At 41.1% G+C, this 24,272-nt stretch overlaps 1 protein-coding gene and 1 pseudogene across 1 annotated transcript in view; both read right to left on the reverse strand.

The window, feature by feature from the left end:
- The window catches only part of LOC132574045 (glypican-5-like), a 704,341-nt gene that overhangs the window by 352,562 nt on the left and 327,507 nt on the right, over window positions 1-24,272 (reverse strand). The window lies entirely within an intron of this gene.
- Window positions 5,295-5,702, reverse strand: LOC132573441 (small ribosomal subunit protein eS12-like; annotated as a pseudogene).

The raw sequence follows: 24,272 nt of genomic DNA on the forward strand, positions 1-24,272 counted from the left end.
GGCAGCAGGTGTTAGAATCACCTTCTCTGCCCAGAACAGAGGTTCTGGTCTGCTCCCCTAATGAGAAGCAGCTCAATCCTCCATGACTCAAACCCGGAAGTCTCTGCAAACATTCCTTCTGAGTGGGGAAGAGACTCAGCATGCAAGAATATATAAGTAGAAAGTATCCTTTTAAGCCTCATTGTTTTATAAGGAAAATATTAACATTTCTCTTTCTAGTACTCTAATGTTTCAATATTATTTTGCTTCTTGGTGTCTTTTTTTTTTTAAACTGATATTTAATTGGGTTGGATGCAATAACTCGCTTCAGCTAAATCAACCTCCAATGCAGAAAGTCTAGAGCGTGCAGCCTGCAGCGAAGCTGCTAGGCTGCTTTCACTCCGTTTGCCTCCCTGGGAGGAGGAGGAGGAGTTCGCCCGTTTGGGCGCGCAATTGAGGGGCGGAGCATAGCCGTGTTAACGGCTAGCTCTATGCTTCCCTTTTGACACTTTGTCGGTGATCGGCCCTCCCGCCCGTCCTGTATATTATGTAGGCTTTGCTGGTTGCCTCATTTGAGGAGCCGGGTAGGAATTTTTTACGCTCCAGCTGTTTGGCTGCTGCTGGGGTGTGTTTTTTGCCTACCCTGCATAGCATTACAGTGGATTGTGGAATTGGCTTAGGGATGGTGCCTTTAAATAGGTGGTCACTTTAGTTTGCAGGTTTTGGGGGTTTAGGACACTATGCAGCTAGGGGAGGACTGTGAAGCATCCCCCTTTTGGGGAATTTGGGGTCTGGCATGATCAACCTTGGGTTTGGAGACCCGGGTTTGGAGAATGCAGACTGTCCAGGAGGCTCGGCTAGAGGGTGGCCTTTCCAGCGAGACGTGCGTCTGGGTTTGGGCCCTCTGGTGTGGGTCTCCCTGCTGGGCCTGTCTGGAGGGAGCTGAGTTGCTCTGCTCCAGGTGGGGGGCTGGGTCTCTCGCCCGTTAATGGCAGGGGAGCGGTTGTGGTGACCCCTAGCCCTGGCCAGGCCGCTGGTGGGGTGCCCTTGCTGTTTATTCTGTTATAGTTAATAAAGTGGCCCAATTTTATTCCAATGTATTGTGTCCGACTCTTTATCCCGACCTTGGGGGGCAATCTCTTTTCTTCAGAGTAAAACTTAGTAGCAAAGAGGTGCTGGATCCAACTAATTATTGTAATTTAAGTTTTCAAAATTTACTTGTAAGCCCCTTCTGAGATCTTAAGATGGAGAAAATTGGATACAAATATTTAAACAAATGAACTTACATTTACATTAAAGCCCCTTCTAGAACTGCAGTTACATAGAAATAATTCCAGTAGTCTCGGGGTGGTGGTGCTGAGTACTGACTGGAGATAGAGGTAGTTCTCTGTGTGAGCACCAGTTGTTTTCAACTCTAGGGTGACATTGCATCACGATGTTTTCATGACAGACTTTTTAAAGGGGTGGTTTACCATTACCTTCCCCAGTCATCTACACTTTACCCCCAGCGAGCTAGGTACTCATTTTACTGACTTGGGAAGGATGGAAGGCTGAGTCAACCTCGAGCCAGTTACCTGAACCCAGCTTTCACCAGGATCAAAGTCAGGTCATGAGCAGAGCTTGGACTGCAGTACTGACTAGTCCGTTGTATTCTCTTGATTGTATTTCTGTAATGATTATATAGTTCAATCATAGTTTAAATAACTGTTTAAGCCATAAGAAAGTGTATTAACACAGAGATTCCCAATATTTTGGCCTGGGTCCATATTTTAAAGAAATTATTGCTTCACTATGTTAAGCTCCTAGTCCGTTTGAGCATCCCAGTATAGAGGTTCAATGATTCCTACAGAACTGACTCATGATATTAGTACAGTGCTTTGGAGCATTGTGCAGGCACAGTAGAGGTTCTACATGCTCATCTTGAACACTTATTGGTCAGAAATAGTTCACAGGCTCAAATGTAAACAAGCAACAGAGGGCCAAATTTCTGTCCTCTGATGTTTTGAGGATGGCATTTGAGAAAATCCTTGTCTCTCAGTCCAGCTCATCACACAATTCTGGTGCAAGGATAAATAAGATGAAATAAAATTTTCAAAACACTGAGCATTTTACATAAATTATCATAATGCAGTTTCCTTCCACATCTGCATACGGTTTAGAAATCCTGAGTAAGATGGCTTGGATGCTAAAACAAAGAAATTCCATGAATGGCGGAAGTGACTCCACATGCTTTATTCTCCCTTCGCTGTATCAGGTTTTACCTGAGTAGTTTAATGCACTCCAGAGGAATGAATCCTGATTTACAAGGGAACAAATGAAGAAAGAATCAGGCCACAGATCATTACACAATCAGTAATAAAGATAAGGCTGATCATAATGTGTTCTTTTCTGGCTTATTGGTCTTAGTTACTATTAACATCTTTGAATGTGAATTTACTGATGGAAGATTAATGGCTATCATTTGATCTAGGGTGAGTTTAGGCACCCAGAAAGCTCTGGGAATTGATGGTTGCTATATTCCAGAAATAAAAATACAATTTAAGTCAATTTAAATGCCCCATGCTTAATAGGCAATTTGTACGGAGATACTGAATGTAAAGGTAGAATCACTTAACTGAGCAGAAAATACAAAGGCGAAGTACAATTGGCCCTTGGTTAACATTAAGCTTCGTGTTGCAGTGTCCCTAAATCTATAGTACAAGACTTTCATGAAAGAGGGGGGTAAGGCAGGGTGGACAACTAGAGTCCTGAGGCTGGACGTTGGCCAACCTTCAAACAAAGGAATGTGGTCTCTGCTTTCCTCTTAATCTTAGCTGTACTGTGTAATTAAAGATGCTAAAGAGAATGGTGAAATTTCCCTTTAGTTACACTACTGAGAGCTGGGAAATGATCTTTAAAAAAAAAACAACTTGACATGCAGCTTGAGTTGTTTGTATGAGTTATCTGGGAAAGGAGAGTGGGTACTCTCTCAGTGATTGCTGGTTATGGTGGATGATGCCACCTGAACATTAAGCTGTGCTGTTTTCATAGAACTCAGCAAGGCTTTTTTTGTAGAAAAAGCCCAGCAGGAATGTATTTGCATGTTAGGCTACACCCCTTGATGTCACCATTGTTTCACATAAGGCTTTTTTGTAAAAACTCATATGTCTATTAAGCCACACCCCTTGATCCCAAGTCAGCCGGAACTGCATTCCTGTGCATTCCTGCTAAAAAAAGGCCCTGCAACTAAGCAATTTTTTTTTCTAGGCAGAATGCATGCCTTCTGCCATATTGGAGGTGGGGAGAGAGGAAAATGAGCAGCAGACTCATTACAAAGTCTACACATGTACTATCAAAAAGGAAACATCAGAAGCAAATCCCAGGTTCTGGACAAAGTACAAGTTCATTATTCATTCGAGGCGTAACTTTTCTGGTGCATAATTTAATCCCATCATCAAATATCCTTTATTCCTCTTGCATTCATAATTTGTAAATCCAAACAGTGCTAATCATATTTCATTTTGAAGTTAAAGAATATCACTGTGCTTCCTAAAATGTGAAAATGAAATCAGTTCCAAAACTTTGTTCTGCCCAAATCCATCTATCCTGGCAGTAAATTCTTATCCTGCTGTTCTTCCAAGATGCTTAGGACAGCACATATAAATTTCCCTTCCTCATTTTACCTTCACAACAACTCTGTAATAGGTTAAATGAACTTCACAGCACAGGGAGAATATGAATCATAAAAGAAAAAAAAATAACAATAAATGATCGTTACTATTAAGACACTTAGAGAGCAATCATAAACAGGTCTACTCTGAATTCTACTATGGTCTAGTCAATAGCATTTATTCCCAGGAAAATCTCTTCAGGATTGCAATGTTAATCTTCATCTGCTCTTACTACACCACCCTGCAGATTGCCAGAGTTCTAGGAGAAATTTGTAACAAGCAAAAAGAAAAAGAGGTATGCCTCAGGAGTGTGAAACATGCAGCCCCTAGAGGGCTCCTATCAGGCCCCCAAGCAATGGGCTGTCATCTGCTTCCTTCCCCCTCTCTCTTGCTTCCTTCTGCATAACAGCTTGCTTTGCCAGACTTGGTCAATCACACAGGGGCTACAGGCTCTCTCAATCGCACAGTGGAGCTACTGAGGCAAGCCTCTCTTCCTCCCCTTCCTGGTCCCCTGGGCAGGGAGGAAAAGAGCCAGAGCTTCCTTTGCCCAGTTCCCTGGATCCCACAGGAAAAAATGCAATGAAAGCACCTTTAAGAACAATGAGTGCTAATGTTTTAAGCATGTTTTATTTTTATTTTTTTTTAAATTGTGTTTTCTGTGTCCTTTATAAAGTTTATATCTCTGCTACCTAATCTTAAATAGGTACACACATGGCCCAGCCTGACCCGACCTGACAAGATCTCGTTTAAGTCAGACCTGGCCCTCATAACAGATGAGTTTGACACCCCTGCCTTATACACTTATGGACCATTTTAAAACTTTCTCATTCTGTCACCCGCTTGGAAAATAGACACTTCATATATCCTCAAATTTCAAGATGAATCTGTTTCTCAAGTAAATTGTTAATTTTGCCATTACTGCATAATCAGTGAATTTGGTTTCCCAGTTTGCTAAGTTTGGACAGACATTTTATTTCCATTTTACTGCATAAATGATTCTAGCCACAGTTATCATATATTTAAATATCTCTTCCATAGCTTTGGTAATTTGTTGGGCAATATTCCTAGTAACATATTCTTAGCTTCCATAGGAAATTTGAATTTGAATATCTTCTGCATTTTCCATGTGTTTCCATTTAATATCTTTTTTGCTTTTTTTACAAGGCCTTTGTAGGTCTTACTACAATTCCACATGGCCTGTAAAATGGAGATGTTCCACCAGGCCTTTGGTTGAGATAGCAGATACCAAATTAAAATGACCTTCTACTCCACTCACCTGTTTCATCTACCACTGCAATTTGCAGGCATTGCTTTTACATTATTACCATTGGGAATTTGCCACTCATTAAACTATTAAACCATCTGAGTTCACATAAAATGGAAATTTATAAGTAATTTAACCACATTGGAGCCATCTTGCACTTTACGTTATGTTATATTGAACTGATTTTTATTGCATAATGTTTTAAAATTTTAAAATTGTTGTATTTATATATGTTGAAAGCTGCCCTGAGCCCTGCTTGTGGGGAACGTTGAAATAAAAACCAAATTAATTTTTTTTTAAAGTCCACCACATAAAGTAATAAGTTCCATCTTTGTCTTGATATTTCCAGCATTTTCCTTTGCAATTTTTATCTATTTTCTCCTCCCCCAACCCCTGCCAGCTCAAAATATTTTATTTGTCCATTTCTTGCGCTTGAAATACTCTTTGATGACATCTTTGCCCTGAGATTCTTTGCCATAGTCTTTTACAACTACACAACTGCAGCCTACAACTTTGCAGGGATTTCCTTCTCTGTATATCTTGCAGAGACCTACTCACTTACCCAGTTTCTTGTCATCGACCTTTATCAGATTGATTTGGTGTTCAGCACAAAGTGCTTCAACAAGTTTGACATACACAGGTTTGTGTCAATTGGATGCAAGAACACACAGGTGGGTTTGATGTTTGTCTAAAGCTTTGGCAGCTTCATGAATTCCACGGGCTAAACCATCATGGATAAGGTCAGTCTTAAGCACTTCTGGAAGGGCAGTGTTAACATCCATTACACCTCTAGCAGCAATGCGTTCCTTGGCTATGTTTGGTGGTAACACTCTTGCCCCGGGTTGCTAACAGCCTCCATGACCTGTCACTAGAAAGGAAGCCCCTTTTATTGTCTATTTTCTTGATAGCCTGTAGAATAATATACCATCTGAAAAACATTTTATACTTTTTTTTTCTTATCTCCTGACTGGCTGTGACCTTAAGTTTCTTTTCCCATTGATGCATAGGTATTTGCTGTCAAAATTCTGCATCCATCTAATCATACTTCCCCCCCACTTTTTCTGTTTCTAGCTGAAGTAGTAACTTACATATCCAACAAAATAGAGTTCAGTGACGCCTATTAGACCAACAATGTTTTATTCAAGGTATGCTTTCGTGTGTAAGTCACTTAACTCTACACCAACATGCCTATTCAAATGTAACAGATGATCTTTTTGTTTTATAATCAGTTTTTTCAAATTCAGTCATCTCCCTTAGTGATCTAATTTCCATGTTAATAATCTTCATTAATCTTGAAGCTGATTGGTAATATAGTAACTATTGAATATTAATTCCTTCATCTTTAATATCTTACCATGACTTTCCCTGAACATTTACTTTTGTTTCTCGTATTCTTAGTTTAGTTTATTAGTTTATTTGATTTCTATCTCGCTCCACTTTCTGCAAGCAAGGTAAGCTTCTATTGGAGACATAAGTGGAAAATTTGAAGGACTCAGTATGTGTAAACCATATTTTCAGAAGTTTGTCTCTAATTAAAGGACTCTTTTCTTGTACTATAATTGTTTTAGTTGATTTTTTAAATAAGCATGTAAACTCTTATCCAGGTCTACTGATTCAAGTTTTAATATTCTTTATTTTAGATTTTTGTTCCAATCCATGATCCAAACCAGGCCTGTGACTTGCAACTTAGTAATATGATTTTAGATTTGGAACTGCTAGTCCACCTCTTTTTTCTTATCTTGTAATATTTCAAAACTTATTCTTGGTTTCTTGGCACTCCAGATAAATTTGTTTATTTATCTGTTTTGGTCACTCTGTGAATAACACACACACACACACATATATATAGCAATTGAAATAAAAATTTTTTGGCAATATATTCATTTTGATTGCTGAAATTCTACCAAGGCATGAAATTTTTAATTTTTCCCATCTGGATAATTCTGCTTGTGTAGATTTCCAAATCTTTTGATAGCTGTCTTTGAAAAAATTACAATTTTGTCCAGTTACATTTATCCCCAGATATTTGATAGGTTCAGTGGCTACAGTGCATTCTATACTCTTTAGAATACCATCTTCTTGTGTTAAAATTTTGTTATTTTATTTTCTTTCTATTAATTTTATAGTCTGAAAGGGATCCAAATTCTTCTATGTTTTCCATGACATACTGTAAAGATTTGTGTGGATTCAAAACTGTTAGAATCAAGTCATCTGCATAGCTTTTCATTCTAAATACTATATCACCCAGTTTTATTCCTTTAATCCTTGTATCTTGTCTAGTCTTTGTCGCTAAAATCTATATCGCTGTAATAAGTAATAAAAGTGACATTAGGCACCCTTGGTGTGCTCCTTTTTCAATCGAAATTGCTTCTGATAGTTTTCCATTTATTAAAATCTTTGTTTGTTGGTTCAGGCATACAGCTTCCATTCTGTTCCAGAATTCTGGGCTAAAACCTAATTTCTGATCTATAAATGCATTGTAAGGCATGCAAACGTGATATAATGCAGAAAAAAGATAACAAGTTTTGAATATAAATGTACAAGAATGTGAATTTTGAACCAAAAAAATCTTATTTTTTATTTTTTTTTAATTGTAAGAGTTTTTTTTATACTTTGGCATATTAAAATTTACAGCTAGCGTGTCATATTGATTAAATATGTAAAACAAAATATGTATTAATGAAACTATTGTAGAAAATTTCTGAGATGGAGTATGGAAGCAGGAGATAAACTTAGAATGAGAAACAGTTCAAAAATGGTTGATAAAATATAATCGTTTCATGATCCCTATATAAACCCTTTCCCCCTGCTGTACCCCTTTTATATTATTATTTTGCTTTTAAAATAAAAAAATACCAAAACCAGAAAGAAGTATACTTTGCTGATGGTGATAAAAGAGATCACATAAGGACACGACATGGCCATGGAAGACACAAATGTAGGAACTCTTGGAGTTTGGTTTTTGAGAGTCTTTCCAATTCAGAAAGGCTAAGATCCTGGCATGCCAAGACCTCAAGAGAAGGAACATTTAACTTTCTTGAGCTAATAGTTACTCTGGCTACTTCACAAATTTGGATTATTTCATTAATATACATGTACTTGATTCAGTGTATGCATTACTTCATCAGTGATGGGAAGGACAAGGCACATCTCCCAATAAAAATGAACAATTGTGCATAAATATATGATTTTTTTTTAAAAAATGTTGTATATAGCTTCCCTTTGTCCTTCCAAACTTTATTGCCCTGTCTAGAAGTTAGGAGCTGTCAACTGGGATTTGTGTTGCACTTCAAAAGAGAGAGCGCAATATCTTTTCCTAGTGCTAGGGATGGAATACTTTGGAGAAAGTCTCCATTTATATAAGCATAATCATGCTTCTTCATACATTAGGGTAGACACATAACCTGAATAGCTGCAATTTGCATAGCTCCTACTATTTGGTCTTGTTCTGACAGTGGTGTGTTCTAAGGTTGAAGTACACTGTGGTATGGATCATGGATACCAATAGAGACATATGCTCAGATATATCTACTCCAGATATATACCCTTATTTTTATTTCTGAATATATTGCAGTATTCTGTGGTTGTTTGGAATTCTTGAGAATACCAATATCCATCTCCTTACATTTCCAGAAATCTCTGGGAATATCTGGGGCTCACATTTTAAGAATCCCAGGCCTGCCCCCCGCCTTCTGAACAGACTTCCTCAATTATGGGAAGATGGCTCCTGTTTGGCACAAGTCTTGCCCAGTTCAAGGAAGGTGGCTTCTGGTCAAGATAAGTCTCAGCTGCCCTAGGGAAGGCAGCTCCCAGCTAGCATGAGCCAGCCTCATATCCCAGCAGAGCTGGAGATTTAGCTGGCTTCTTCTCTTTCCCTTTCTCCTTTGTGGGGGCAGGGCCCTTGTCATGAGTCAGCCAGGGCTCAGTGAAAGCAAGGACTTCTCAGGAGAAGAGGACTCCTTATGAGTAGAAGAGCCCCTTGTAGCCAGCTCTGAGTTAGAAGAAGCCAGCAAGCAGGAAGATGAGCTGCAGGCTTGTCAGGATTCTCAGCCAACAGCTGGTGCAGAGCCACCAACACCTTCCAGTCCTGATTCAACAGGGGAAATTCAGTTGGTCGTTTCCAGCTCTCCAGCATCACCCACACTCTTAGAATGCTGCAGAGAACACAGAGCTACAGGAGAGACAGCAAAGTGCACCCCTTCTGGCCTGACACCAGCTGCTTGCTGATAGCAAAAATGAATAGTTGCAGGGTTATTCCCAAGCAGCTGGCTGCAAGCATGACCCTTACGCATATGGCTGTAAAAACCAGGCAAGAGAGGCTGTTAGGCATGGATGCAATGTGTATGATAGATGCTCAGCTGCTGATTGCCTTGCCTGACTTTTTGGAACCCTGATCTTTGGACTGAATGACTCTGCCTTGTCTGACTTTTGGTACTTGATACTCCCAACCTGCTAGTCAGTATATCCCTTTTTCCAGAGCTGTTGTTTCTTCCCCCTATGCTCTCCTGTAAGTAGGATGACTTGGTGTACCTTGTTCTGAGGCTGTAGAACTGGACCCCTCTGTCACGTAAAACTTGGAGAGTCTTTAATGGACAGGCAGCACTAATTACCCTGCAATTTTAGTATTATTTGGTTGAAAAACAGCCACTCCATGTACACCTCCCTGAAAATACAAAATACTGAGCATACATGGGAGCAAACTTCATTTAAATGAATGCTACCTCCCCTTCTGAGCAACCCTGGTTAGAGTTTTGTGGTAAATCTGGCCATTATGAGAACATGCCGTTTTCTTCTAACCAAAGCTCAACTCTGACAAGAACTTTGTTTTTAGTAATGGGAAGACTTGTAATTTTTGCATCCATATTAATTAAGAAACAACTATAAAGCAATCTACAGGTGAGCAGTAAAAGTAAAGATGATAGGATACTGAAGCCTGTCCCATCTTTCCACACATACTTTGCAGTGCTCCATGAGAAGAAAATCAAGCCAAACCAAAGAGAAAGGGCACTCTTGTCTGATACAAGCAATGTCATGTCACTGTTCCAGCCTTTGCTTTTGTGGTGCTTGTATGGAAGAGCAAAAGTAAAAAAAACACACATGTAGAAAATACACAGTTACAAGCCGTGGCTTCTTGGCTCAGACTGAGTCGGCTGAAATTGAATCCGACGAAGACGGAGGTTCTCTACCTGGGTCGGGGCGGTCCGGGGAGAGAGATCCAGCTGCCGGCCCTTGACGGGGTACCACTGATACCGGTCCCTAAGGTCAAGTGTTTAGGCGTGCTCCTTGAGTCCTCCCTTACAATGGAGGCTCAGGTGGCAGCCACCGTTAGATCTGCCTTCTTTCATCTTCGGCAAGCGCGGTAGCTGTCCCCTTACCTGGAACGCAACAACCTAGCGACGGTAATCCATGCTACGGTCACCTCAAGAATAGATCACTGTAATGCTCTCTACATGGGGCTACCCCCAACGCTAACCCGGAGACTGCAACTGGTGCAGAACTCTGCAGCACGGCTGTTAATGGGGCTGCCACGACGGGAGCACATTCAGCCAGTGTTGAGAGAGCTGCACTGGTTGCCTGTTGTGTTCCGAGTTCGCTTCAAGGTGTTGGTACTAACCTTTAAAGCCCTCTATGGTCAGGGACCTGCCTATCTACAGGACCGCCTTTCCCCATATATCCCCCAGAGAGCACTGAGATCAGGGACAAAAAATCTGTTGTCTGCCCCTGGCCCAAAAGAAGCCAGGTTATGCATAACAAGATCTAGGGCTTTTTCGGTGGCAGCACCAGAACTTTGGAACACCCTCCCAGAAGCTTTAAGGGCCCTGTGGGACTTGTCGGCGTTCCGCAGGGCCTGCAAGACCGAATTGTTTAAACAGGCTTTTGCGGTTTGATTGGAAAAGGGCTGCCACCAGGACATCCACAGAATGCTGGCGATCATAGTCGGAAAGTCAATACCGCCTATATTGGATTGAAACAGCGCTAGAATGTTTTTAAAATTGATAAGTAAATTATGGTTTTATATGTTTTATTGAATTGAATTGTTTTTAAGATGTTGTGAGCTGCCCTGAGTCCGCTTGCAGAGAGGGCGGGATATAAATGTGAAGTAATAAATAAATAAATAAATATTAATGTTTGATTTGCATACAGTTTCATACAATATGAAAATTGGGTTGCTCAGATTTGGAGATCAATAATATTGCAACACAAAGGGACCTATAGGCAGAATTCTGACCAGTTTTTAAAAGTCTCACATAGTGACCTTTAAATCTTAGGGTATGTCAGGATCTTCCATCCTGGGGAATATAAGGTCTCTCTACTCCCAAATCACTTGCTTGGAGAGGTAAGTGCAAAAGTGGAGGTAAGTGCAAAAGTGATAGGATTTTTGATTTTCACCACTACCTGCACAATGTTTTTTTTTTAAAACTATTTGAATCTGTGATCTAAACCATGGAAGCTTTTCAATAAAGAGAACTGCCAGTCTGATCTCTACAGAGCCAATAGTACAGATTGCTTGAGACATAGCTTTCAGGCCCAACAGAATCAGCATTGGAGGTCTTAGCTATGGAGCAATCAGGGCAGCTACCCAAAGCAGGCACTGGAGGGGCATGCTTGGGTGACAACTGTCATGCAGCTGCCCTGGCAGACACTGTCCTCCCTGCTGCCAACATGACTCAAGAGACAATACTGAAGGTCAGAGGCTAGGGTCCCAAGAACATTGTGTAGCTGCCTTTCTTGCCCCTCCTGCACAATCTGAAGCTGCAATAGAAATTCAAGAGGTGAAAGATAGAGGTTGAGGGCCTCCAACAGCAATTTCTCATGATGTCTAGGTTTGGCTGCTATACACTACTTGGAAATCCTGCAGTCCTAATACACCGATCATATATTTGACAAGGGGAGGTGATCCTCTTTAAGAAGGGCCATGGCTCACTGAGCTGGAGCATCTGATTTGCATGCCAAAGGTGCCAGGCTCAACACTCTGCATCGCCAGTTAAAAGACTCAGGTAGCAGGTTATGTGAAAGACCTCTGCTTGATACCTTGGCGAGCCACTGCCAGTCTGAAAAGACCTTGGTAGTATATACTGATTTACTATAAGACAACTTCATGTGTTCATTCTCACATGCAACAGCAGGTCTGGTCACACAGGCTTGTATATAAAATTGTCTTCAACACCATCAGTAAAATGAAGACTCTTGCACTCTCTGGGCAATCTTAATTTTTAAGTAGTAAAGAACAAATCATGACAACAAAGTTGTATGTGAGTCTCAAACACTAAACTTGTCCTTGGTTAACACCAGCATGTACATTTGAAATCATTTTAAAACTAAAAATCTCATGTTTTCTCATACTTCAAAGTGAGCAAGTAAACCAATAGGGTGTGTTTGGAATTAATGTTTCCAAATGAAATCTGCTGATTGGCAAGCAGTAGGATGAAGCTGACAGCCAAAAATTTTCTGGGATTGTTTCAAAGAAGTCACAGAGCACTTGGATTATGAGTTTTCCCTCAGGGATGAATCCATCACGGATGATTAGCTTCTCAACATCCTGGGATTTTAAAAAATTGTTGTTTGAGAGAAAAACCCTAGCTAAATCTTGTCAGTAAACTTTCTTCCAAGTATTTTCATGGATTACCACAATCTAGATTTTCTCCACATGGACAATCCACTCATTCTTTAACAATGCTTTTTAGCATCTATGTATGTCCTTTGGTGGAGATTGTCTGGAACCTAGGGGCTGCCAACAATATGCAGATCATCATACCCAACTTTGTATCTTTAACTAAGCCAGTAGTGTACCAAGGGCAGGGCAGGGAGTGCAGTCTGCCCTCGATGCTACTTGCGGAAGGCCCTTGAAGGAAGACCCTTGAAGCCAGAGTCATGTTGTATTCAGCTGAATGTCTTTCCTTTTATTTTTAAAATGCCATTTAGCTGCAGCCACTAGGGAAGTCTGAGCATAGCAAAAAGCATTCTAGGATCAGCTAGACCTCCCTTTCTCCAAGACCAAAGCAAACTTGCTTAACAGATTGTATAACCATGCTACAGTAATTGACAGCCTGCAGGTTATTTTCTCCAACAGTCTTCCTTTCCTTGCACCCAACTCAGTCAATATCTTGCAAAAGTAATGAGGGTGTTGCAGCAAGATAAAACAACCTTTCCCTTTCTTGACTTCTCTCCAACTTTTCCACACATTCCTCATTCATTTCTGTCTCCCTTCACCTAATTTTTCCATCCCCACCCCCTTTTCACTTTTTGGACTCAAGATCTTGTTTGGTGGCAGAACGTATTTAAGAGTAGTACAGTAGCAAACCTTTCTTAATATTATGAACAGAGGGCATTGGGTTTGCTGCACACTGTACATTTTATTGGTTCTGCTGGGCTTCCAACCCTCCCCCCCTTTGCTTGGACTATGATTCTGTGCTTGACATCAGTTGGCATTGCCACAATGGCACTGGGTTCTTCTGGGCACTCTGTGATTGGACTGCTGCAGCTGATGATGATACTATTGCATCCCTGTGGGGATGGACTGGGTTGCTTTCACTATTGCTGGTACAGCTGCCAATAAAACATAGCAGCAATGGGACTTCCACAGAGCAGTTTTGTCCACAATTTCATGCCCCAGTCCCCCAACAATGGCTACCACCTCTTCTCTGGACCACTTGGACTTTTGCAATATTTAAAAAATTGCTATGAGAATTTGGTTATATCAGTTTAACACAATAACAGGCAAATTGTTAAATCAGTTCCTTTTTATTGGGTTTTTTATAATTGTTTTAATGTGGTTTTTAATTATTTATTTTAATAATGTTGCATTTATACTGTAAGCTGCCTTGAGTTCTGCAAGTGAGAAAGGTAACTAGTAAATATTTTAAATAAATAAATAAATAACAGGTTCACTGAATTCCCAATTTTCATTTTAGTCTCTATTGCTTTCCATTGCAGAGAGATATCTTTTCCCTTCTATCTCCACAAGGGAAAAAGACTAGCGTTATTAAAACATAAGCTGGAAATTCAGAGAACCTGTAACACATATTGTTGCAGAGGTATAGCCATATAAAAGTGTTCTAGTGCCATTTTTTATAAAATCAAGAAAGTCAGTGGCAGGAGGAGGAAATGGCTGCCATGGAGACTGTGTCAGGGGAAAAGGCTGGCATATCAGCGGGAAAAACTTTGCCCATGAAACATTCAGGACTAAACAAAAGAATGCATTTTTGCAAGAAGAGCAGTCAAGTCTGAAATCTTTTTCTGAAGAAATTAAAGAAAATAAATCTAGATTACTGGCTTCTCGAATCTGAAAAAGTTTTGATATTCTTACAGGCTGATCCTTTTTGTTTGGAAACATGCCACACTGAACAAAAATCTTGTGTAAATTATTTAGGAACAAGGAGTTCAACAGGTGTCTTCCCCCATAACATTATACACTCCAACTGCAGACACCAGAATGTGGCAATATTCCAACCTACATTTGTTCTGTCCAGACTTGCATATTCTTTAACCTATTATTTGGGAATGTGTATTCAAGTCAGCTAATATGATTACATATCATGGGTCTAGTACAAATAAATAAAGCAATATTATGTACTAAAAACCCCTCCTTCAAATGCTTTTAGATTTGTTTTAGGCAAGCTTTTAAAAAGTTAAACCATTAAATGCTATTTTAGTATAATGGGTCAAATTTTAATTGAATGCTAAATGCAATTTGATACTGATCATCAGGACTTTGTTGTAGCAGGAACTCCTTTGCAGGAACTCCTTACAGGGTTCTTCTTACAGGGCCTACTATAAGCTCTTTGAAGACTGGCTACATCAGGGGTGTGTGGCCTAATATGCAAAGGAGTTCCTGCTACAAAAAAAAACCCTGCTGATCATGAGAAAGTTAATTATCTAGCAATTAGAAATGTACTGCCTAAAAAAGTAGCAATTGGGTTACTACAATATGAAATTTATTATTTCAATATGTCGTGACCTAATCTGTTTATTCTCCAAATTATACATTGGAAATACATAAATATATGTCAATGTTACATTTTGAATAATAAAATCAACATACCCACTGATTATTGTAATCTACAAAAAGCACCTTCCTTAAGGAAAATATCTAAAAAGACAATAAAAGACATTGTAATATAGCAGCCTACATGCAATAAATGAAGATGGAATGTTTAGCCTTTTTTGCCCATTTCAGTTACTAGGGATGGGCACAAACCTCCCCAAACAAGCAGTTTAGTTCAGGTTTGGGGTGGTTCTTGAACTTAATGAGCTTTAAAAGGTCCCAGCTAAATCAGGTAAGTTATTTCAGTTCCCCTTTCTTCCAATGGCAAGCAACCAGTGGGAGAAAGGGGTTGGGGACTGCCCTGGAAGGGAACTCCCTTTCCCCAGAGCCAGTTTGGTGTAGTGGTTAATTGCACGGACTCTTATCGGGGAGAACCAGGTTTGATTCTCCGCTCCTCCACTTGCACCTGTTGGAATGGCCTTGGGTTAACCATAGCTTTTGTAGGAGTTGTCCCTGAAAGGGAAGCTGCTGTAAGAGCTCTCTCAGCCCCACCTACCTCACAGGGTGTCTGTTGTGAGGAGGGGGGAAGGTAAAGGAGATTGTGACCACTCTGAGATTCAGAGTATAGGGCGGGATATAAATCCAATATCTTTCAGCCATGACTCATTGGGGCCAGGAGAAAGGGGTGGAACTCATTTAACCCATTGGTTTGGCTTCCCCCTACTTCAAAGAGGAGGAATGAAACAGAGGTTTAGTGGCTTGCAGCTATTTAAACCAGTTGACTGGGTTCTTCCAACCCTGCAACCCTTGACTTCTCTGGGCCTCCTGGAGCCCCTCTTTTTGGCCTGGCCTCATCTGTTGGCCTCCTTCTCACTGCCCTATGGGTCAGTTCCCGCCTTTCCCTTTCTCCCTCAACCCTAGTATTTCTGACTCTCCTTTCTCCTGCACTGCCACTGCCAGTGCACACCTCTCCTCCATGTCTCCCTTATCCGCTTCAATCCCCAATCAGGGTTATTGCATGCTTTTTTCTGCATTCCTGGGTCCCACAAAGGCCACTTTTGTTGGTGTTTAGAGGGCCACTATTGGTGTTTCCAGGGTTATAGAAGGACTACAAAAGTCCACTTCCTCAGTTGCTTTGATGATTAAATGATCAGCATTAGCGTTTCTGCTGCACAAACTACCAGCATGAGCCACACAAACTTTCATTAAAAAAAAAACATGGAAGTTTGTTGCAAGCATGATCGCACAACCTTTGGTTCACAAACACAAACTGGGCATTTTTGTGATGAATTTAGCCTTGTGATTAGGTTTGTGCCCATTTCTAGCTGTGATTGCCTACCAAGCCCTAAGCAGTCCCTGAATGTTCAGTTGGCATTCTCTTCTCAAAGATACCAGTGCATCTATTATCATTATTTCTATTATTATTATTTCAGGAATTATTATTTCAGGAATTTTAATCTCCTGTGTATTTTCCTTAGATTTCAGGGTTGTGTTTGTTTGTTTTTGCAAGCTTCAGGTTTATACAGAAATCTCTATCTCTCCCTAGTTCCATTTTTCAGGTCTATTGATTCTAATTCTATGGCCATGTTCAAAGAGTAGATAAATGATGCATAGAAGGAAAAAATATATCTATCAATGGTATGTTCTGGCAAACTGTGCATACTCCAACTTTAAAATGGATTTAGAAATTTTCCTAATCAAACTGAAACTAATGAGAAGTGAAATGCAGCACAGATGAAATTCTAGAATAATAAACAAATAAAACCATTGGAAACTGTTCATTGTAGATCTCTAATATCGTAAGCATAGATTTTTAAAAAGAGGCACTCCCAACACAACTTTAAAATATTCACTGCTGTTGCTTAAAAGTAATATGTGAATCACCACTATTTTATTGTGGTAATTCTGATTATTTTTACCTAAAATATCAAGAGTAATTATAAGGCACCTCAGGGCCAATGCCCCTGTGGTACTGTCCCAAAGTTGAAGTCTGAACTTGCCCTCTGTACTCTTCCATGAGGATAATTTTTAATGTGAATGGGGATACATGTGAATGCCCAGTGGCACAGAGGACCTTTTCTGCCGATTCCTTTGTGGGGAAGAAGCCTCTGCTTCACAGGGGACCTACTTCATATTCAGCACTGTTCCTGTAATGGAAGGGTGGGGAAAAGCCTGCTCTCCCTACCATATGAGGACTGCCTTGCTTCCTTCAAATACATGAACTATGTTAACATATCAGCTGAAGAAGAGTGGGGAGGGGCTTCAGATTTGCATGATCTCTTCCCTGCTTCTGCCATCTCCCTCACCACTGCTCCTCAGAGGAAAGAGATTAATAGGGATGGTCATGAACCAGTTCACAAAGAGTTTTGGCCAGTTCATGGTTCATGAAGTGAAGTTTGTGGCCAGTCAACCAGCATGAACTTTCCATGAATTTTCAAGCTGTTCATGATGGTTTGTGAATGGATATATTTCTAGACAGATGGTCTCTGCTTAATCTAAATATTCACCAAACTTCAAAGCAACCGAGGTTGGAATTTTGAGGGCATGTAGATGAGCAACTGGAGGAAGTCCTATTACTTTGATGTCTCTGGCTTTCACAGGATTCATTCTATACACTCCTGAACCTGTGCCTGTCCAAATGACTGCCTGCCATTTCCCCAGAAAGCACTTTCCTGGGAGCACCTTTGGGGGGGGGGTGTAACTTGAACCCTGTAAATCCAATCCTCACCAACTGTAGAGCGCAGGTAGAAGAAAGTCAGCCAGAGTTCCCCTGCAAGGCTGGTGTCTTTAGCTTGTTGGGGGGCGGAGGGGCTGTTCTACCACATCACAAAGGAGCAACCACAGACTGTTTCAAAGTCTGTCAGAAGGAACTCTGAAAGACCTTTCCCTTTCCCACTGTAACAATTATGTGGAATTTCTAGTTCACTGTTTAATGAAATGGAAGTTCACATGGTACCCTGTAAGTCTGAAGAGGGCTGCTACAGCAATGGAATATGAAATGAGCTTACCCCACTAAGAGTTCAAACCCCTCAACACTGTTTCTAGACTTTATATTTCCTTTTACAGGAAATGACAGTCAAGAGAAGATTTTATATATGCAAGGCAATCAGGACAGTGATAATTTCAAGAGAGCATGGAAGGCTATAGGACGTGACTCATGCACACAAGAGAGGGAGAGTTAATTGTATTTAATCAATGATCACTCAAGAGATAAAAGTACATTTGAAAGATAGGAACCTTGGTAATTTTAGAAGTCTGAAACACATATCTCAGGAGGAAATTAAAAACCAGGAATGTATATTATTTTAAAATGTTAAACCCAATCTAGATTCCCAGTTCTACTGCCTGTATCTCAAGCTGTGTTTTTCTGTAGAAGGATATTTGCAAAGTACAATGACAAATGTATCTTGGTTGTATTTGACAGGAAAAGGCATAATGAAGGGGCATCTTGTTTCTTAGCTGAAAAAGGCTGTGGGCATAAGGCTCTCTGGGTAAAAAATTAATGGATAGATCTTCCTGTCATTTCCAAAAATACATTATCACATCAACTCATTGGCAAAGAAACTGTGAATTTGAACTGGAAGACTAGACTTGTGCACAATTTTGTATCTAGTATACACTTGCATCTCCTTCACCCATTTGCCAGCAAAGTTTAATTAAAGCAGATGCATTATGTGACCTCATTCCACTCAGTGTTGCCCCACCTCTGTGTGACTTCATTGGCTACCAAATTGCAGGGGGCAGAAATCTAAACATTGAACATAATGACATGTGAAGGAGAAGATACATATTTATGCCTCTTTAAATGTAATAGAGAAAAATGTAATAGATTTTCCATGCATCTGCTTCAGCTGGATAACATACATGGAGAAGCAGAAGCCACACGTATACCCTAAAATGTTTATTTAAATGACTGATTTTTACATCATTTCTAACGCAATATGCCTCACCAATACTTATTGCAGCCAAGACTTTCAGCTTTAAGGAATTTCATTAGAATCAGTTAATTTTCAGAATGTAATATGAATTGTAATAGAAATTAAGAGTGAAAAGATTCAGATGTACTTCCAGAGCTATTCAAGATACTTTTTTATTCAGCATTTTAGTAAAGCCTAGCACTTTTTATTCAGCATTTTAGTAAAGCCTCACAATAAGCAAATTCTTCAAAGATGAAGGAAATAGTTAATTGCCATTTCCCATGGTGCAATTCTTATTCAGTCAACTGTAAGCCAAAATGCCCTCAAAATGAGTTTGGGGAATTGTCAGGTGAGCACCTGGCTTAATTAGGATCTTTTACCTATGTATACAGGATTCCACGTCCAGAAATTAATGCTTAAATTTAGCAAGGACTCTAAGTAAAACAATTAAAATTTATTCCAGAAAAATATAGGCATACATGCGAGGCAATGTGCTCATAAAACATACATACAGTCCTAGGAAAAATAGAGAGAGATATAGAGACAACACATGGATAGACAAACAGGGTGATAATTACCAATCGTAGTCTTCAAGGAAGGCTCCAATGGCGACGAAAGAGGATGGGGGAAATGGGACCCTCAACTGTGGCCAGAATCGGAGATGGATCTAGACAGCGGAACTGAGGTACTGCTAGATGCACACCTGAGTGGAGCTGGGTCAGAGGTTAAATAGACTACCTTGGACCTTCAGGGGATGGGAGGTACAGGGGTGGATGACAGGTGGTCAGCTGGTACATGACCTCAGAAAAGGGGAGGCTCTGCAGTGACCATAAGGGCTGGACTAGTGCAGTAGCCAATAGCAGTTAATTGGCAACCCCTGATTGGATGTTCATAGTTAGCCAATGAGCGGACTTGACCTTAGTTACCTGATTGGCCGTCCAGGTAACAATGGGCCAAGGGGGAGGCCCCGGGAAGACTGTTGGGGAAAAGAATGGGGGAAATTACTGTGTGGAGGTGTGCTTAAGACTATTAAACTTATCTAAAAAGGTGAAAATAGATGGCCAAATTGCTACCTAAGGTAACACCCGGTTTACACAAAGGAACTTGGCTCACTGAAGATGGTCTTCCTCTTCTTCAGTCTTCTCTTGGCACCAGTCTTTGTCTTGAGTTCCACTAGACAAAGGCTTAGGCGGTCTGGCAGGATCCACGCCTAAGATAAGCTTGATTGCCTTATGCAGAAGTTGAAGCAGCTGTTGGATACGTGAGTCTCTTGCTTTGCTGTAATGGAGTCAGGAAAACAAGATGGATTATGGTGGTGTTAGCCTTTGGTTCATGGAAGCAGGCTGGAAACTGTTTGCCTGTACAGTTCATGGCGGAGTGGCTTCTTCTACTGCAATGGCCAAGACTGGGCATGCAAGGAGCAGCTGGAAGCTCGTCTGTAGTTCTGGCTAACACCCATCCATCGATATAGAATGCTGCTGCAAAGCTGAGGCTTATAGTATCCACATAAGCCTTAGAAACCATAGGCAAAGTCCACTTCTTAGAGCAGATGTGTGCGAGTCAAAACTCCAGGCACCCTGGCAACCATACTGGTGATCACGATGTCCATGTGTATGAAAAGTAGGGGGCTTTTTCTTACACAACCCAAGGCTGCATTCAGAGTCCATCAGTATCAACATTACTGTCCTCAGGGCTTTTTTTGAGCAGGAACACAGTTCCAGTTGGCTTGGCATCAGAGGGTGTGGCCTAATATGCAAACGAGTTCCTGCTGGGATTTTTCTACAAAAAAGCCCTGTGTGAAACAATGGTGATGTCAGGGGTGTGTGGACTAATAGGCAAAAGAGTTCCTGCTGGGCTTTTTCTACAAAAAAAAAGCCCTGACTGTCCTCAAGCCTTTCTCTGTAATCATATTGTCCAACCCAAACTCAGATTTTTCTCCACTTCTGTCATCATTTATACATCTGACACCTGTCAATCAATCTTAAATCGATTCCCTTCATTTTTCCCCCTATAGAAGACCATAGGTCTGGCTGCCTGGCATCCATTCCCTGCTGCTTTGCTGTGAGGACCTCTAAGGGATGTAGTGAACTTTGTTCCAGTCTACACTATGCCCAGAGTAGGGTTAGTAATGCGAATAGCTGGATTCCATGAACTCTTAAGAGGTAAGTGCTCAGAACATGGCTGTTGAGGACACTACTCATGGGTTCAAATAATAGGAGGGTGGCACAGCAGTCACATATGTGCATGTCTGAATATGAGGAAGATGGGATATTTTATATTTTAAGTCTTAACATCCAACACATGCTTTAAAGGAGTTTTCTTCAATAAGTCTCCATCAAACCTTGAATCAGTGTTGTATTCTCTGGGCTCTGGTGTGTAGGATTAAGCTTATCTATCTAGTTAGCACAAAGGAGACTCTGGCAGTCAACAACAGGCTTCTCTACTGCTTCACACACACCTGGAACTACAACCTACACACAGAAAATGAGGACTAAGGAAAGCCCCTCCCATACAAGCCTTGATGGGGGAAACAGAAAGCAGTGTGTGTCAGTTCACTTAAGAGCACACACACACACACACACATACACACATATATACTACAAAGAGCATCCTCCTCCCCACAGTTTTCTAACTTCTGCATTTCTGTGCTACTAGATGTAATAACAGAGAAGATGAGAATTAGTATCTCATACCCTGCTCATGAAGGCATCAGTAAAAATCCTAAGAAAAGATGTTCAATGGGCTTTGCACTTTGAATAGTAGGGTTGCCAGCTCTGGGTTGGGACATATCTGGAGATTCTGGGGGTGGAACCCAGGAGGGTGGGGTTTGGGGAGAGGAGATACATCAGTGGGACATAAGGTCACAGAGTTCACCTTCCAAAGCAGCCATTTTCCCCAGGGAAACTGAACTGTTGCCTGGAGGTTAGCTGCAGTTCCAAGAGATCTCCATCTACTGGTTTTTATGTTTAATTTTAATTGTTAAATTTAAAGTTTTATTATGTATGTTAATGTGTAAGTTGTTGTTAGCCGCCCTGAGCCGCCTAGGCGGGGAGGGCGGGATAGAAATAAAAGTTATTATTATTATTATTATCTACCACCTGGAGGTTTGTAACACTACTGAGTAGGCATCAGGATAACTTTTTGCCATGTTACAAATTGTTCTGGCCCCCTCTGCCACACAAGCAATTAATACTAGTTTTGGAATATTTTATTTATCTATCTCATGTCATACTTTTGGAGAACACTGAAACTCACCATCCTGCTAGCATTAGAAAGTCACATAAGTGTTCTGTATATTGTTACTATGCTTGAAGCATGATTCATATTATTATATATTGTGTAACAAATTAATTAACCAATCGAATGGATTTTACAGTTATTTAAAAATTATTTACAGTTATTTAAAAATTAATCACTAAATAACTCTTACTTCTCTCGAGTAATCATTCACATTCTAAATTAACACTAAACTAACACATTCTAAACTCTTTATTGCAAAATGATGTTTCTAAGGAAGTATCCTTTTTGCTGAGAATAAACCACTATAGAGACCAAAATATTGTATAAAAGTATTTAAAACTTGACTCTGGTATAGCAGACTCTATTGGCCTTGTGAGGAAAAACCCCCTTACAGAACATCGTAATCACCAACTTGGTTGCCAGAGCACCTGGAGCAGTGACTCACACATGTCTGGCCAGAGAGTGTGAGCAAACCTATCCAGGGATAAAAGGGACTTATGCAGTACTAGCAGTCATAATGCTACAAAGGCACTCAAGACCAGTACATGAGTGCCCACCAGGAGAACGGATGGCTTCCCGTCGTTTCCGTATCCCAGCCATGGAGTGGAGGAGACTGTGCCACCAGGAGCTATCCAGGCAAACGGTTTTGAGGCACTGACCATGGAATCCACCATGGAGGGCTAACACCACACGCAGCCATCTTCCTACCAGGCCTGACTCCATTCCAGCGAAGTGGACGGTTCACGTACACGCCAGATGTCACCTGTGCCTGCAAGCAATCTACCCCCCCCCCCACAGGAGTGGCTAATCGTCACTGCCTTTGTCTAACAGAACTCAGGACAAAGACTGGTGCCAAGGAGAAGACAGAAGAGGAAGACCATCTTCAGCCTGAGCCAAGTTCCTTTGTGTAAACCAGGTGTTACCTAGGCAATGATTTGACTCTCTGTTGTCACCCTTTTAGATAAGTTTGATAATCTTAAGTATTTCCCCACCCAGTAATCTCTCTTATTCCTCTCCCCAACTGTCATTTTGGAGCCTCACCTTGGTCCATTTCAACCTGAAAGTTCACTCAGGTATCCAGGATCCAAGCAAGTCCATTGGTCAGGAATGGGCACCCAATCAGGGGCCACCAATGAACTTTCTATTGGTTGTCGCAGTAGTCCAACCCTTATGGTCACTGCGAAACCTCCCCTTTTTGGGAGGTCATGCATCAGCTGACCACCTTCCTCCTCCCTCATACCTCCCATCCCCTAAGGGCTCAAGAGAGTCCTTATAACCTGTGGACTAGCTACCCACAGGTGTGCTTCTAGCAGTATCCCAATTCCGCTGCATAGATACAACAACAACAACAAAATTTTATTTGTATCCCGCCCTCCCCGCCGGAGCAGGCTCAGGGCGGCTAACAACATAATTCAAACCTTAATTATACAGAAGTGAATAAAATTACATTTAAACATTTTAATTAAAATTCTGATTAAGTTTTTAAAATTAAATTAATAAAAGTGCTAATGCTATGCTATGTTTGCTTTTATGATGGCGGTTTTTCTTAGGAGTTTCCTTCTTCATCAGCAAAAGCCAGTCGGAAGAGGATGGTCTTGCAGGCCCTGTGGAATTGTTCAAGGTCCCGCAGGGCCCGCATTTCCTCTGGAAGTTGGTTCCATAGGCTCGGAGCTATAGAGGAGAAGGCCCGGTTACGGGTGCTTTGCAACTTCATCTCTCTCGGTCTGGGAATAGTCAACAAGTTTTTCCTGGCTGACCTCAGTGCTCTCTGGGGTTCATATGGGGAGAGACGGTCCCTAAGGTAGACAGGTCCTCGACCATATAGGGCTTTAAAAGTAATGACCAGCACTTTGTAACGAACAAGGTATACAACTGGCAGCCAGTGCAGCTCATGCAGTCCAGGCTGTATGTGCTCCCACTTAGGGAGCCCCAACAGCAATCTAGCTGCCGCATTCTGCACCAGCTGCAGCTTCCGGGTTCGGTACAAAGGCAGCCCCATGTAGAGGGCATTACAGTAGTCCAGTCTCGAGGTGACTGTTGCATGAATCACCATTGCCAGATCTTGGCGCTCTAGGAAGGGAGCCAGCTGCTTTGCCCGTCTTAGATGGAAAAAGGCTGACTTGGCAGTGGCTGCAATCTGGGCCTCCATTGATAGTGAAGGCTCCAGTAAGACTCCCAGGCTCCTAACCCGGCGCGCTGCTATCAGCGGCGCCCTGTCGAAGACTGGGAGAGGTATT

The sequence above is a fragment of the Heteronotia binoei genome, chromosome 6 (genome assembly GCF_032191835.1).
Source record: "Heteronotia binoei isolate CCM8104 ecotype False Entrance Well chromosome 6, APGP_CSIRO_Hbin_v1, whole genome shotgun sequence".
NCBI classification, from domain to species: Eukaryota; Metazoa; Chordata; class Lepidosauria; order Squamata; family Gekkonidae; genus Heteronotia; species Heteronotia binoei.